Here is a 17,683-nt window from a genome sequence, read left to right as displayed (position 1 = left end):
TGCCAGTTAGTCCCGCTGTTGATCCTGCAGGAGGGCAGTCCGGTTGCGCACCAACAGTCCGTCTGACTCCAACAGCAGCGCACATCTGTCCCGACGCGTCCTCGTCATCCGGGAGGATAAAGGATTCTCGCCGCGACAAAAACCTTAACTTGGATTTCTTCGTCATGTTTCCTTGTCCCTACAACTAAGTTTCCTTGAATCCATCCAAAGTGGAAAAGAGGAGCGGAACTTTGCGCGGACCCTTTTCCGGGGAAGACGGCGCAGACCTCCGTGACGGGAATCCCTGTTGACAAGGAGTCCCCGCAGCTCGACTGTGGAAGTGGATGTTTGGGGTGGAACTTTGCCGTCCAAGTAGAAGCCCAGCAGCCGTGTAAATAGCGGATGAGGGGGTCCGGGATGCGAGCCTTGCTCTTGTCTCGGATAGCGGACTGGCGATGAGGAGGGAGATCAGCTGAAGAGAAGCAGACCTCACCGCACCAACAGGTATGGGCATCATCATGTGGCAGAGCTGCACATGAAAAATGACCAGTTGTGAACATTTACAATTATTAAAAGACATTTTAATATGATAGTAATAATTGCAATTGTTTCATCTATTGCACCAATACATGAACCCACCATAGTGAAGATTTTAAATGTCAGATTCCTTATTTTTTTTGGTTGGTTTTAAGATGAAGTTGATATTTTCCTTGGCTGTGTCATTTTATTTTTATTTTATTTTTATTTTTTTTCCAATAGTCTGCCAGTTAAAACCCAGTCTAGGCCCAGTCTAGTGGGCAACATCGGCACCAAGCCGTTCATTCATTCATTTATTTATACCGCTTATCCGTGCTGGAGCCTATCCCAGCTGTCATCAGGCGAGAGGCTGGTGGCCAGCCAATCACATTAGGGCACATATAGACAAACAACCATTCACACTCACATTCATACCTATGGACAATTTGGAGTTGCTAATTAACCTAGCATGTTTTTTTTGGAATGTTGGAGGAAACCAGAGTACGGGGAAAACATGCAAACTCCAAACAGAGATAACCGAGGGTGGAATTGAACATGGGTTTCCTAGCTGTGAGGCCTGCGTGCTTACCACTCAATCATCATGCAGCCCTTAAAGCAGGGGTCTCAAACTCAATTTAGTCTGGGTGAGACTGGGCTGCATCAGGTTTTCCCCCCCAAAAAAACGCATTTATTAAAAACAAAAAAATTTAAAAAAACGTCGCTTTGGTTCTAATTTTCCACAATAAAAGCTCTGATAAAACATTCCACTGTTCTCAAATATCTCACTTTTTATTTTTCTACACAAAATAAGATGAAAAATAAATAAACAAATCAAGAATAAAGAAAATCAATCAATCAGTAATAAATAAATAAGCTAGCGACCTAAACGGTAGCCTTCAAGTTATTTCCTTTCAACTTAAATAGCCAAAAACTTACCACTTCCACACGGATAGGGAGGATAACTATTAACAGTTATGTAACCTTTAACATGAACATGAATCAAACTTAATAATTTTTTCTGGGTACATGATACCATACAGCATCCATATCAAACATTAAACTTTCATATCAAGGCGGGGGCCTCAAACTAGCGTCCTGCGGGCCACATTTGGCCCGCGGGCCGCGTGTTTGAGACCCCTGGTGTATGGCATTGAACTACAGTGGTAGTGCTGTGCACCGAAATGGAGAGCTCTAAGTACAACAAATTCCTACATGTTGGCAGGTCAGCATAATATTAATTATAATAATCCTCCTTGCCTCTCATGCGTCGCAGTCATTGTTAAAATATAATATAACATCATCGGAAGTAGAGCATGTGTAGTCGTAATTTGAATGAGGTAACAAAGGTCGAAGATATGATTATGAATGGAAAAGACTCGCCTGGTAAATACTAAGTAGCTTATGATTGCAACAAATAAGGTAATTACAGCTGATGTCCTTGTGCTCTTGCTCCCACTTTGCTCTTACAAGCCTCACAGAGGAACGTGAGGGAGGTAGATGCAATTCAATGAGGAACGAGAACCGGCAGTGAGAAATGATTGACAGCAGGGAGCAATGCATTGAGTATTAGAGGGAGGTAAAAAAAGTACTAAGAGAGTATTACTGATTATTTGCATCAAAAGTGTTAACACAGAGCAATTGAAAGGGACCTACAGTATTATGCTAATTTTCCAACCCTTTGTAGTGATGTTGTGGTTCCTATAGAGCAGCTCCACACAATAACCCACACAGAAAAGTTTTTAGATTTTGCAGAATCTGCACCAATTCCAGCTTTATGTGCTTCCTGCCAAACAATCTGTTTAATTTATTCCACCCGATAAGTGGAAAAAGATCATTGTGGTCATAGCTTAGCTACGTTAGTAAAGGAAAAGAAAGACATGTTGTAGCAGTTACTCGCAGAATCTGTCAGTCTATGGCACACATGACGTACCGCTTGGCCTGTCATGATCATCAATAAATCAATTAACTGCACAATAAATAAAAATGAGTTTTTCAAATTTTCCGGCCCTGCAATTTTTGTGAGCAGCGCAGTCCGGCGCAGCGCCGCGCACCCACGCCTCCGTCCCTCCCTTCCACCAACGCAAGTGTCAAAGAGGTAGGAGAGAAGGCGCGAGAGGGTTTAACACAGCCGAGTGTCATCTTAACCGATCAAACGAACGCCTCTCATTGCCTTTAAATGCGCACCAGAGGCCACGTCATCTGTTCCTTAAAAACAGCAGCAGGCTAATCCAGAGCAAAAATAACATTTAATTTAATTTTTTTTCTTTTTTTGTTATTATATTATTTTGTTTTCAAAATCAGTTTATGCTAACTATAATTATTATAATTTTTATTTTTTTTCATTTATTATAATTTTAATCTAATTCCATTAATAGTGAATGGAACTTAAGTCATACGGCCGTTCCCATTTGTCTAAAAATAAAACATTTGCATGAGAAAAATACACCAGGCATTCCTATAAAGTATGTACTGTAAGTTTCAGCATGACCTTTTGTTCCACTAACTCTTTTGTACGTCTCTCACTAACTCCTTCTTTCCTACTCTTCCCACAATAAGCCCCCTGGCCTTCATGGGGATAATGTCAAAGCTCCTATCCAGCGAGCGAGCGAGAGACAGAGAAAATGAAACAAATACCAAAAAACAGAAGAAATACGTGTTGTATAAAAGGCGATCTATTTTTCATTTGCCACCTCCCGTCGCCGTGTATTACGGTACAGGAAAGGGGGGAATAAATAAATGAACGACAAGAATGAGTGAGTGACAAGGAGACCTTGACAGAGTGGATAAGAAAAAAGAACACCAGCAGATAAATACATATAAATAACAAGCACGCGTTCTATAAAAGGTGCTGGCTATTTCCTTTTTTTTGTGAGGGCTATATATTTCCCATGACATCTGTTGTTAGCTAGCTCATATTAAGTCATTTTCTCGCATTAGAATGCACAGAAAACTTTGTTATGTCATGAACTTTATGCGTTTTGCAAAGCATACTAAAAGCCACTACAGCTCAGTTTATCAATAAAATATATTACAGACGTGTATTTTCGTGTATTTTTCCCCTACAATTTGAGAGCCGACAGGGAATTTTTTTCAAATTTTGTCATGTTACTCTGCGAGATAAAAACGGTTTTTCATGTTAGCTGCTACAATAATAAGTCAGCCATGTAAATGTTGACATTTTTTGCAAGGGCTATATATTTCCCATGACATCTGTTGTTAGCTAGCTCATATTAAGTCATTTTCTCGCATTAGAATGCACAGAAAAAAATTTTTTTGTTATGTTTTTTTTTTCATGTCATGAACTTTATGCAGCAAGGAGAAAGTTGAATCATGAAGTCGTTTGCAAAGCATACTTAAAACCACTACAGCTCAGTTTATCAGTAAAATATATATTTTGATTTTTTTCAAATTTTTTCATGTTAGTTTGCGAGATAAAAACTGTTTTTCGTGTTAGCTGCTACAATAATAACAAGTCAGTTGTGTAAATGTTGACATTTTTTGCGAGGGCTATATATTTCCCATGACATCTGTTGTTAGCTAGCTCATATTAAGTCATTTTCTCGCATTAGAATGCACAGAAAAAATTTTTTTTTTCTTTTTTTTCATGTCATGAACTTTATGCAGCAAGGAGAAAGTTGAATCATGAAGTCATTTGCAAAGCATACTTAAAACCACTACAGCTCAGTTTATCAGTAAAATATATATTTTGATTTTTTTCAAATTTTTTCATGTTAGTCTGCGAGATAAAAACTGTTTTTCGTGTTAGCTGCTACAATAATAACAAGTCAGTTATGTAAATGTTGACATTTTTTGCAAGGGCTATATATTTCCCATGACATCTGTTGTTAGCTAGCTCATATTAAGTCATTTTCTTGCATTAGAATGCACAGAAAAAAAATGTTTGTTATGTTTTGTTTTTTTTTTGGCTATTTTTTGGCTGGCTATTTCCCATCGCATCTGTTGTTAGCTAGCTCATATTAAGTCATTTTCTCGCATTAGAATGCACAGAAAAAAAATGTTTATGTTTTAGTTTTTTTTGGTGGCTATTTTTTGGCTGGCTATTTCCCATCGCTGTGTGTTGTGCGTGGAGGCCCGGGGGGGATGAGTAACCACTCTAAATGTGTGTAACCCACATAAAGAAACTGTATCTGGGAAATCGGTCCACATAAGTTCATTCCTAGCCACCATCCCCCCCTCCCAAAGGTGGCCTAGAACATCCAAACACATCTATTTTTCTTAGCAGGCTCCTACCACACACACACACACACACCTCATTTTGGATGTGCGTCCCATTTTTTTTATGACATCTTCCAGAAAACAGGCACACACGTGGGACAGCATGGGTGACGAGCACCTACTGTGGAATTGAGCACTGTGGCGGAGAAGAACAGCAGCAGCTGCTGGGTTCACAGCTTGGAGATTACCTGAGACTGAGTAAACTCCATTACTGCCTCCATTACCCGGGTATACAGAGCCCATGGAAGAAAAAAAAAACATTTTGCACAACCACTGTTTACCCAGCCTCTGTGTGACCCACACCTTCCCTCCCTTCCCTCCCTTGACTACACAACAAGGATGGCTGAGCACCACAATGAGCAGTCAGGAGCAAGACAATATCCCTGCATGTCGCCCTCTCGGCCAAAGGGAGTGGGAGTTAAAAGGGACAAGTGTTACTGTTAATTATTAACAAATGAATAAAGTGGTTGATAATTAATATCACATTTTTTTTCTTCCTATTTCATGCATTTGCACCCGACCCTCGGCCTGCATACATAAGTGAAGCCAACCAAAAGCACTATGGTCGCCTCAAAACAACTGTCAAATAACCTGAAAGCAAAGATTGTTCAACATCATGATCTAAGGGAAGGATACAAAAAGCTAGCTCAGAGATTTCAGCTGTCAGGTTCCACTCTGAGGAACATAGTCAGGAAAGAAAAGACCACAGGCATAGTTCTACTTAATGGTAATGGTAATGGTAATGGTAATGGTAATGGTTTTATTTCATTTGTACATGCATCAGATTACAATTGAGTGCATCCCATAATCAGTTCCCAGTTCCACATGTCCAAAAGGAGTAGGAAGAAGCAAAGCTTATTAAATCCTACCCCTCCATCTGGTACTTTTACAATCAGTAACTGTTACATTTGTTCACTTCCTGCTTTCCTAATTTAAGTTTTTATTATTATTATTATTTTTTTAATTTTTATTATTTTTTAAATTTTATTTTTTTAATTTTATTTTTGGTATGGATCAGATTACAATTGAGTGCATCCCATAATCAGTTCCCAGTTCCACATGTCCAAAAGGAGTAGGAAGAAGTAAAGCTTATTAAATCCTACCCCTCCATCTGGTACTTTTACAATCAGTAACTGTTACATTTGCTCACCTCCTGCTTTCCTAATATAATTTAATATTTTTTTATTTTTTAAATTATTATTATTATTTTATTTTTTTTATTTTGGTATGGATCAGATTACAATTGAATGCATCAAATAATCAGTTCACAGTTCCACATGTTTTTTTGTTATTTTATTTATTTATTTATTTTATTTTATTTTATTTTATTTTATTTTATTTTATTTTATTTTATTTTATTTTATTTTATTTTATTTTATTTTATTTTATTTTATTTTAGTCACATACTGAAGTACGAGGTGATATGACCATACAATGACATCATGGGTACCATAGTAACTGTCAAAGCTTATTAAATCCTACCCCTCTATCTGGTACTTTTACAATCAGTAACCGTTACATTTGTTCACTTCCTGCTTTCGGTAATACAGTTTAAGTTTTGTTTAAGTTTTGTTGCAAAGACTCAAAATGATGCCGGTTTGCCTTGAGCATTTCTTACCTAAGGACTGTGCTGGAAGATACAGCCATGCCAATGAGAGCGGACATTTTAAGTGTTGTTGTTGTTGTTGTCAGAGCTAGCATATGTGTATCAATCCGCCGAGAAAAGGAGTTACGTGAACATTCTTAGCGTAAAAGTCTTTATCGAAAAAAACAATTTATTGTGATGATTTTCTTTTTACCCCACCATAGTTTCTGCGGTTATAAAAAAAAAAAGACAGTGTTGCTTCGGCGATGTCATGGCGGGCTCATTATGGCCGACAGCTTCGTGAAGCTGATCTTCTTCATTAGAAACAACTACACAGTAATCACCGTGGCCATTGGTTCTTTTTGGTGGGCGGGTGTTCCCTTCTGCTCCCCACGGGGGCTTGTTTGTGTGGTCAGTAGTGAAAGTAAGGAAAGGTGAAGAGCAAATGTTGTCCCAAAGGTTGCGACATGACAGAATGGGAATCTCGGTTTAATGAGGTGTGTCTCGTTCTCTCTCTCACACAAACACACACAAACACACAAACACACACCCGGCCTATTCTTTCATTTGATATTTTTGACTCTGCTTTGGTTGTTTGGCTCAAGGGTTAGCGCGTTACTGCTCACTCGCCGATGTTTGTGTATGCACTTTTATCTTCTTGTCTTTGATTGTGTCCTTTTAAGTGGAACCACTAGTAGTTTTCATATGTGCCTCATTTGGATGTTAGGCAAGCCCCAAAGCACATGCGGTTACTACAGTAAAGTCTTGTTATATCGATATCAGTTAAAACGAATTACTACTTATTACGATACTATTTTCATTTCCCGGCAAATTTCTAGTCTTTTATGATATAATTAGCTCCGTTAGTACGATACACGGTTATTATGATAATCCGGTTACTACGATGCCCTTTTCATCTCCCGCCAGCCAATTTGGTCTGCTTATATCGATACAAAAGCAGCTTAAATCAATCTTTGCTTAAGGATTTCAATACCAAAAAAGAACACGGCGAACGGCTGCTTCCAGTCAACTTTATTTTTCACACTTCCACCACCAGAGTGCAGCACACACAGCGGAAAACACCCGTCCCTCGCGCCTACCCCTCCGGGTGGCAACACCTTCCCTATCGATAGTTCCGGGGTGAATTATGTCCCGGTAACCGGTAATCACTACAGCGTAAGTTTATTTTTATTTACTGTAGTACAAAATGTATTGTAGTACAAAAGCATGCTAGATACGCAATCCATGAACTCAAGGAGAAAATTACATGCCATATCAAAGATCCGCCCACTTTTAATGCAGTTTGGCGCAGGATCGGATATATGGATAGTCCGGTTATATCGGTATTTTTTCCGACTCCGGAGAATATCGATATAACAAGACTTTACTGTACTTATAATTATGCAATTATTCATTTCACGTTTTGCGTAAAAAACACCTAACACACCACGGCAACCAGCATAGTTCTGTTGGTTGTTGGATTGTTTGTCAGGGAAATTTCAAAATACAAAATACAAGTGTTTGGAGTTCCTGATTCCCGACCAGCAAAATAAATGTATTTTAATCTGTCAACAGAATTTTATACTGGACTGTTTAGTGAACATGGGCCACTATGCAGCTGGACTAGCCGACAAACTTGCTGAAGCCCTACGTAACCGTTTATCGGTGTATTAACTTTCTTTATTTTGTGTTAATTATGTATCAAAAGTGCTTGTCTGTGTAGCATAATAGCATAGAGGAAGTGGGGTTGCTAATAGCCTTTTCCTACCATTTTTTACATACTGGTAGTCCGGCAAAACATAACACGTTACCGATGCTGTAGAAAACCTAACGCTAAAATGCTAAAGCTATTTACCATTCAGAAACGTATTTTTTTTCTTGAGAAACTTCCACTTCCGGATCGGATTCAGAATCCAACACACCGTTTATCAACTGTGACCAACCGTGACCAACCACAGCAGAGTGGGCGTGCCTGGAGGTGGGCCGTGGGTGGGGTACATTAAAACAGACCGTTTTTTTCTTCGCAGGGACTACATAATCCAAAGAAATACACCTGAATAGGTGCAGATTCTGGAAGAACTAGAATGCTTTCTTTGCTGGTTATTGTGTGTCGCTGCTCTATAGGAGTCCAAAATGTAATACAAAAGGCTGAAAAATGAGTATAATAAGTCGCCTTTAATGCATTAAGGTAAGAGCTTTATAGTATGATATTTGATGTTTTGACTCAGAAGGACATTATGTAATTCATAATTAATTTCTACGGCAGTAAAAGTGACTTTGAGTGCCATCACGCAGTCTTCCTTTTTGTTCAAATAACTTAATTAAAATGCAGTTTCTAAACGAGATTTTCTCAGCTAGACTGCAGTACGTCGCCAAAAGTATTCAGTGGTATTCATTGGGTGCTCCTCGTTGTGTCATGTTACAACGTTACAGATGCAAGCCAAACCACTCCCAGTGTGCTTCCGAAGCCGAGCTGACAGTAACACAAGCAGTCTCCAGCACCCCCTCCGAGGGATCACATCTTTAAGACGGTTTTTGTTACTAATCCCCCCCCCCAATATGATTAATAATATGCCACAGCGCAAAGAGCACATATATGTTCATATGTTCATATCGGGTGATACAGTGACCAATAGTAATATTTATATACACCAATACTTATACTTATATACACCAATATACACCAACACTACATACAGTATACTGTAAAAAATGCACATCCTTCTAAATCAGGGGTCTGAAACATGTGGTCCTGCGGGCCAAATGTGGCCCACAGGACACTAGTTTGAGGCCCCCGCCTTGATATGAAAGTTTAATGTTATTGTGACCCGCGCAAGTTTGATATGGATGCTGTATGGTATCATGTACCCAGAAAAAATTATTACGTTTGATTCATGTTCATGTTAAAGCTTAAATAACTGTTAATAGTTATCCTCCCTATCCGTGTGGAAGTGGTAAGTTTTTGGCTATTTAAGTTGAAAGGAGATAACTTGAAGGCTGCCGTTTAGGTCAGGGGTCTCAAACACGCGGCCCGCGGGCCAAATTTGGCCCGCAGGACACTAGTTTGAGGCCCCCGCCTTGATATGAAAGTTTAATGTTAGTGCGGCCCGCGCAAGTTTGATATGGATGCTGTATGGTATCATGTACCCAGAAAAAATTATTACGTTTGATTCATGTTCATGTTAAAGGTTAAATAACTGTTAATAGTTATTCTCCCTATCCGTGTGGAAGTGGTAATTTTTTGGCTATTTAAGTTGAAAGGAAATAACTTGAAGGCTACCGTTTAGGTCAGGGGTCTCAAACACGCGGCCCGCGGGCCAAATTTGGCCCGCAGGACACTAGTTTGAGGCCCCCGCCTTGATATGAAAGTTTAATGTTAGTGCGGCCCGTGCAAGTTTGATATGGATGCTGTATGGTATCATGTACCCTGAAAAAATGATTACGTTTGATTCATGTTCATGTTAAAGGTTAAATAACTGTTAATAGTTATTCTCCCTATCCGTGTGGAAGTGGTAAGTTTTTGGCTATTTAAGTTGAAAGGAGATAACTTGAAGGCTGCCGTTTAGGTCAGGGGTCTCAAACACGCGGCCCGCGGGCCAAATTTGGCCCGCAGGACACTAGTTTGAGGCCCCCGCCTTGATATGAAAGTTTAATGTTAGTGCGGCCCGCGGAAGTTTGATATGGATGCTGTATGGTATCATGTACCCAGAAAAAATTATTACGTTTGATTCATGTTCATGTTAAAGGTTAAATAACTGTTAATAGTTATCCTCCCTATCCGTGTGGAAGTGGTAATTCTTTGGCTATTTAAGTTGAAAGGAAATAACTCGGAGGCTACCGTTTAGGTGGCTAGCTCTCTAGTTTGCGAGTTAGCATGTGTCTCAAGACCCTGCAGTTGCGCAATATGTTGTAAATAAAAAGAGTATAAATGTGACTATAGTCGTGTTTTGTCATGTCTACAGGGCTCTAATAATGCTTTGTTCATTTTAATCTGAAAAAAATCATTTGTCTACCCACCAACTATATGTGCTTTCTTAAGTTTTTATTATTATTATTATATTTATTTATTACTGATTGATTGATTTTCTTTATTCTTGATTTGTTTATTTATTTTTCATCTTATTTTGTGTAGAAAAATAAAAAGTAAGATATTTGAGAACAGTGGAATGTTTTATCAGAGCTTTTATTGTAGAAAATTGGAACCAAAACGACGTTTTTAAATTTTTTTTGTTTTTAATAAATGCGTTTTTTTTTTAATTTTTTTGTAAAACCTGATGCGGCCCAGTCTCACCCAGACCCGAGCTCCAGTGGCCCCCAAGTAAATTGGGTTTGAGACCCCTGTTCTAAATGATAATAGATGTTTTTAAAGACGCTGTGTGTCCAAATGTTCTATCTTCAGTGGACAACAAGAGCGTCTCAGTCCCAAGCCAGAAGAAGGCCTGGACTGTGTGGGAGAGTCGGAGTGAGGCTCTGAATGCACAACAAGATTTTTAATTTTAAAGCCAAGAATTGCCAAAAGACCACTTCCAATTTGATTGACTCAAACTTTATTAGCATTCGTAGCAGCCTTTCGCAGTGTGATGAGGTCGAGTCTGACCTTGTGTTCTCTTGGAGGGCGTACCTGCGGTGGAGGTGGGGACAAAAAAAAGGTTAAATTCTCTATGCATATGCCTTTCTCTATTCATTTATATAAGTTTTTAATTTAAAATTTGAAGGTCCTCATTAATTCTTTGGACCAAACTAAAATCAGCATAAAGGACACACACCAGCAAATACAAATAGACGGTGTAGACGTTGAAAGAGTGAACGAAAATACATTTCTGGGGATCACAATAGATGAAAATATGAGCTGGAAACATCATATTACAAATATACAACATAAGGTGGACAGAAATATTTCAGTATTCAGTAACAAAGCAAAAATTTGTTCTCAATCAGAAATCACTCCACACTCTTTATTGCTCTCTGGTTCTACCATATCTTACTTATTGTGTGGAAATATGGGATAATAACTATAAAAAGCAATCTTCACTCGCTAAATGTATTTATTTTTAAATTAAATTAAATTAAATTAAATTAAATTAAATTAAATTAAATTAAATTAAATTAAATTAAATTAAATTAAATTAAATTAAATTAAATTAAATTAAAATTCATATCTGGTGCCACTTTACAAAATATGACTTGCTTGTCAATGTTGTCCCACCAAGGCCTGTAACATGTAATGTACCTTGTTCCTGATCCTATCTATCCTGGTCACTCCCAATGAGAACCTCAGCATCAGACCTCACTAATCGCTTGGCGTTATTCTTTATTTATTTATTTATTTTAAATTGGGCAAATAATAATACCTGATGTTTTTTCACCTGACATTTTATAGATTTTTTTGTGTTTTAAAATAGACCAAGTAAACATAATTGAGACATTTTCTTAATATTCTGTTAGGGTTGATTGCAATACGACAACACTGCACAGTAGTGGAAAGTAATGAAAACAAGACAGTTTTATCTAAATTTGTAATATTATATTATATTATTTAAAAATCATGTTCTCAACAATCTGGTAATGACACAAAAACATTAATCAAAATATCGTTTTTTGTCTCAGTTTATGACCTCCTCTTTACCTACAAACAAAACAAGTCGTTTGATGCATCCATCGCCACTTCTTGAACCACCTTTAGGGGTACGTCAAGGAGATTCTTAAGATCACCATGTCCGTGCTGAAAACCCCTTCAAGACTCTGAGTCCTTTTGCCCTACGTCTCCTTCCCTACGCGGTCGTCGCCATGCGTGTCCGCTGAACTCGGATTGATGCATCCCTAGCGAGGAATGCTTTTGTTCTGATCTACTGCTGTCATGCATGCCAAGTGGTTTACAGTGGCCGCAGTAAAGGTCTTTATTTCCTCAGAGAGTTTCCTCAAAAGGAGGATGTGCGGGGTTTGCTGCACTGGTCAGCACATACAGACAGCTCCTCACTGGAGGAGATGTACCACACAGCAGTTTTCAAAGCAAGGGGTCAAACACCTTCAGGGGCCCCATTAATACAGTCATGGATATGCAGATTGTGCATAAAAAAATACTCACTGTTCCGTTTGATACGTTTCAGCTCTCCTTTTATTCCACTTGAGGGGATGTGGGGAGGATTAATGAGTCAAGCTGGATTAAGATAGGAAATAAGCACAATGTAAACTTGACATCATCGCATGGTAATGTTAATATTTTGACCTCATATTCACAAATATTTTCAATAATCTCTTTAATATGAAATAAACATTACGGTTTTATTTCATTTGAACGTGCATCAGATTACAATTGAGTGCATCCCATAATCAGTTCCCAGTTCCACACGTCCAAAAGGAGTAGGAAGAAACAAAGCTTATTAAATCCTACCCCTCCATCTGGTACTTTTACAATCAGTAACTGTTACATTTGTTCACGTCCTGCTTTCCATAATACAGTTTAAGTTTTTTTCCGTTTTTGTTTAAAAAAAAAAAAGTAATTATTTTTTTATTTTTTTATTTTGGTATGGATCAGATTCCAATTGAGTGCATCCCATAATCAGTTCCCAGTTCCACATGTCCAAAAGGAGTAGGAAGAAGCAAAGCTTATTAAATCCTACCCCTCCATCTGGTACTTTCACAATCACTAACTGTTACATTTGTTCACTTCCTGCTTTCCATAATACAGTTTACGTTTTTTTTTTTTTTTTTTTAAATAATGTACCTCGTACCGATATCCACATATGGAACTAATATGAGGTCATACCAAACGAAATGTACTGTTTGTTTGTGTATAAAGACTCACGATTGAGCCCCTGCATTTGTTCATGTTGTTCACAATCAGTAACTGTTACATTTGTTCACTTCCTGCTTTCATAATATAGTTTAAGAACAAATTAAATTAAATTAAATTTTTATTTTTTGTCACGTACCGAAGTAGGAGGTAGGAGTAGGAGGTGACTTCTTCCCTGAGATCATATTTCTCCTCTCTTGTAGAGAAGTATTGGATGACATTTTTAGCTAATTGGTATAATTTTTAGCCTTATGCATTATTTTACCTGTTTGAAGATTAACTACATATCAGCAAGTTGAAGTATTTGTGATTTTAGAAATAAGTAGTTAGTATATTCTCTGTAGGCGGCATTATGAATTATCCTTACTGGCCTTTTTTTTGCAGTACATTTAGCGAGTGAAGATTGCTTTTATAGTTATTAGCCCATATTTCCACACATTAAGTAAGATATGGTAGAACCAGAGAGTAATAAAGAGCGTGGAGTGATTTCTGATTGAGAACTACACCTCACAGCATGATCATGATAAATCGACATAAAGTATACCGTAATATCTGTTACATTTTCAGAGCTTTGTATTCCATCAATATTGCAGACAAATGTGCAGTCGGAGGGGAAATCGATGCAGAGAATATAGTGCCAATTACTAAAGCAGTCTGAAAGTGAACCTGGTGGAAAAAAATAACTTATACATGAATAAATAACCAGAGAGAATAGTGTGTATGGTTGGCTGGTCCGTAGATCTTGGATAGTTTTTATTGTATCCACCAATTAACCCAATGTATAAATGTTGCTCGTTAAAGACAGTCTACAAATAAGACACATTGTCCCTATTTGTACCAAGTCTGGGACTGATCTTGTTGATCTGTTTCCTATTGAGAAAATGTCGGTCTGGGTTTGAACACACTGTGAAAGATTGATTTTGACCTATCGCCAAGAGCCGCCTCGTTCTGAAAACAACAAAAAAAACTTGTCTGGCCTCCACCTACTAACTGTTCCTCCCCCCCTTAAAGTGTCTCCATCATGAGTCGCTGCCTCTTGGCTTGGCTTATCTGACACTCATCTGCTTCCAAGCTGGGTTCTTTATTTCCGCGACTCCTGCCCCCTGGTCTTGAGTGGTGGGATGAGATGAGCAGCACAAATAAAACATTTTCTTTGCTTGTAATGTGTGTGTGTGTGTGTGTGTGTGTGTGTGTGAACTGTTTGTATCCGGATTTGAAAACCTGACATCTGTGGAAGTCACTTGAAATGCAAGCATAACGTTTTGTGTTGTCGGGGTTGAAAGACAAACACGCTCGGTCTCAATATGCATCAGGTAGATTCAATGAACTGGAGTTCAATGCCATACACCAGGGGTCTCAAACATGCGGCCCGTGGGCCAAATGTGGCCCGCAGGATGCTAGTTTGAGGCCCCCACCTTGATATGAAAGTTTAATGTTAGTGCGGCCCGCGCAAGTTTGATATGGATGCTGTATGGTATCATGTACCCAGAAAAAATTATTACGTTTGATTCATGTTCATGTTAAAGGTTAAATAACTGTTAATAGTTATCCTCCCTATCCGTGTGGAAGTGGTAAGTTTTGGGCTATTTAAGTTGAAAGGAAATAACTTGGAGGCTACCGTTTAGGTGGCTGGCTCTCTAGTTTGCGAGTTAGCATGTGTCTCAAGACCCTGCAGTTGCGCAATATGTTGTAAATAAAAAGAGTATAAATGTGACTATAGTCGTGTTTTGTCATGTCTACAGGGCTCTAATAATGCTTTGTTCATTTTAATCTGAAAAAAATCATTTGTCTACCCACCAACTATATGTGCTTTCTTAAGTTTTTATTATTTGCCATTTTATTATTATTATTATATTTTATTTATAATTAAATATTGGGGAATAAAGACCATATCTGTTTGAGTGTAAGAATGTGTGAGCTAAAAATATGCCTAGCAAAGCATTTAGAAGGGAAGTATTTACGTTTCTTATAATACCGTCTCTGAATCAATGGTACTATGAACCATCTCAGTGTTGTTATATTTTCCAGGAACATCCAGTAGACCGCCGTGTACTTTATTAAGCATATGTTTGAATTTTGCAGTTTCGCCTAAGGGGGAGGATTCTAGGAGTTTGCCTTGAGGAAATTTGGTTTTGTTCATCTCTGCAGTCCGTGGACTGTAATGTTTGGTCTACAGTGGGTCTCAAACCTTTTGAGAAACCTTCTGTTTTAATTGGAAATATTGCTTTTCTTACCTTTTATAGTGATTAAAAACATTTGCATTGTTATGATTAAGTGTAGGATCCGTAGTCTCATGAATATACCCAATAACAAACGGCAGAGATTGTTGACATTTTAGCATTTAACATCTGAAAACATGGAATCAGTACAGATCTGAATCAGAACACGTCCAAAAAAAAACCGCACATCCGCATTACTCGCGGACATTCACTGACCCGTCTTCTATGCGCCCATGCCACCTGCAGCACGGGTCTTTCTGCCAGGGGTGCCATGACCGTCAGGCCAAGGGTGAACTGTTTAGCCAGTCACCAAGCACTTTAATCTCCGACAGATTCCCGCCACCTGGCCCTGCTGCCGTTGCACCAGGCCCCGCGGCACTCGATCTGGAAACCCCGCCGTCGTGCGGCGAAGGGTTCAACAAGGCACTCAGCTGGAAATCGTGGCATCGTGGACCGAGCATGCAGGCTGCCATTTTGAATCGGTATTTCTTCAAGAAGATTGAACGCGGTCCACTCCTGGCTCAGTGAGAGGCACAGATGGAGTCGAGGCTGTCCCGCAGGCGATGTGCGCTAGCATCAGTGTAATGTGCGTAAACATGAACAAATGCTGGGGCTCAATAGTGAGTCTTTATACACATTCATGGCAAACGGTACATTTCAGTTTGGTATGACCACATATTAGTTCCATATGTGGATGTCGGTACGAGGTACATTATATAAAAAAAACAAACAAAAAAAAACTTAGACTGTATTATGGAAAGCAGGAAGTGAACAAATGTAACAGTTACTGATGCTGTGCAATGCAAATTTCCACACTGAGGGACGAATAAAGGCATATCTTATTTTATCTTATCTTGTAAAAGTACCAGATTGAGGGGTAGGATTTAATAAGCTTTGCTTCTTCCTACTCCTTTTGGACATGTGGAACTGGGAACTGATTATTTAATGCACTCAATTGTAATCTGATCCATACCAAAAATAAATAAATAAATAAATAAATAAATAAATAAATAAATAAAAAATAAAAAATAATTACAAAAAAATTATAAAAAAAATTATAAAAACAACAAAAACAAAAAAAACCTTAAAGTGTATTATGGAAAGCAGGAAGTGAACAAATGTGACAGTTACTGATTGTATAAGTACCAGATGGAGGGGTAGGATTTTAATAAGCTTTGCTTCTTCCTACTCCTTTTGGACATGTGGAACTAGGAACTGATTATGGGATGCACTCAATTGGAATCTGATTTTTACCAAAATAAAATAATAATAATAATAAAAAAATACATATATTTTTTAATTAAAAAATGTTTAAAAAAAATAAAAAAAACCTTAAATTATATTAGGAATAACGTCACAATTACATGTAATTATTGGTGACTTGCTGACAAAAAGAAATTGACAAACACAAACGGGTAATCGCCATGATCCGACTCTGTGTGCAGGTTCAAGTTCAGGTTATTTGCAAATTCAGCAATTTTTACCACACGCCTCCCCTGACTGCACGTCACCGTGTAAGAAGAAGAAGAAGAAGAAGAAGAAGAAGAAGAAGAAGAAGAAGAAGAAGAAGAATATGCATATTTCATACATTCTATTTTAATACATGTTGCTGCTAGTAAGTTGTTATTTATTAGAGTTGTTTGTTTTGCAATAAATGTTACAATTTGTAAAATGTGTACCTTTTATTTAAAAGAAAATTTATCTTTTTTCAACCCTTTGTATTGAGTTGTGGTCTCCTATAGAGCAGCTACACACAATAACCGGCACAGAAAACGGCACAGAATCTGCACCTATTCCAGATGTATTTGTCAGTCTGTATTAATTTATTCCACCCACGGCCCGCCTCCGGGCATGCCCACTCCACTGTGATTGGTCACACGCCCCAAAGTGCTTTCTAACTATGAACCATATAAGGAAGTCCAAACTTTGTGACATCACAAAGGAACAGTTTTACCACGCCTTTTCAAATCAAGCGTTTTCAGGCATCCCAAATTTCTTTCAGGGCTCACTTCCAAATGCGCAAAACTTCGTTTAACACAAGAATACAACATTATAGGTCATAAAAGTGGAAAAAGCACCCTTTAAAAGAAGTGTTGTGAAGTAAACTAAAGAACAACTATAGTACAAGTGGGATTCAGCCTCATTCCGTGTTTAATAGAAGAATGACAAACAATAATAGAATATTATTTTTGGAGGATTGCATTGGGGGGGGTCTCCTTTCTATACTGTCATCTGCTCAGTTTCACAGGGAACCTGCCACTGGCGAGCTGTTGACCTTTACCTGGAACCATCCAGCTGTGTAAAAGGTCAGACATGATCGGAACCCTCCGTACAAGTTAGATGTCAACACCACTT

The 17,683-nt window shown here is 38.2% G+C and overlaps 1 protein-coding gene across 1 annotated transcript in view; it reads left to right on the top strand.

The window, feature by feature from the left end:
* Window positions 1-17,683, top strand: part of LOC131137266 (chemokine-like protein TAFA-2) — a 62,364-nt gene continuing 44,681 nt past the window's right edge. Inside the window, exon 1 of the mRNA XM_058084988.2 lies at window positions 1-483. The gene's annotated coding sequence lies outside the window, so the exon portion shown is untranslated. The remainder of the gene's footprint in view (window positions 484-17,683) is intronic.

This window comes from Doryrhamphus excisus, linkage group LG17 (genome assembly GCF_037039965.1).
Source record: "Doryrhamphus excisus strain RoL-2023G ecotype Guam linkage group LG17, RoL_Dexc_Guam_v1.1, whole genome shotgun sequence".
In the NCBI taxonomy this organism is placed as follows: Eukaryota; Metazoa; Chordata; class Actinopteri; order Syngnathiformes; family Syngnathidae; genus Doryrhamphus; species Doryrhamphus excisus.
The sequence above is the reverse complement of the archived record's forward strand: the minus strand, read 5'-3'. Positions and strand labels throughout refer to the sequence as shown.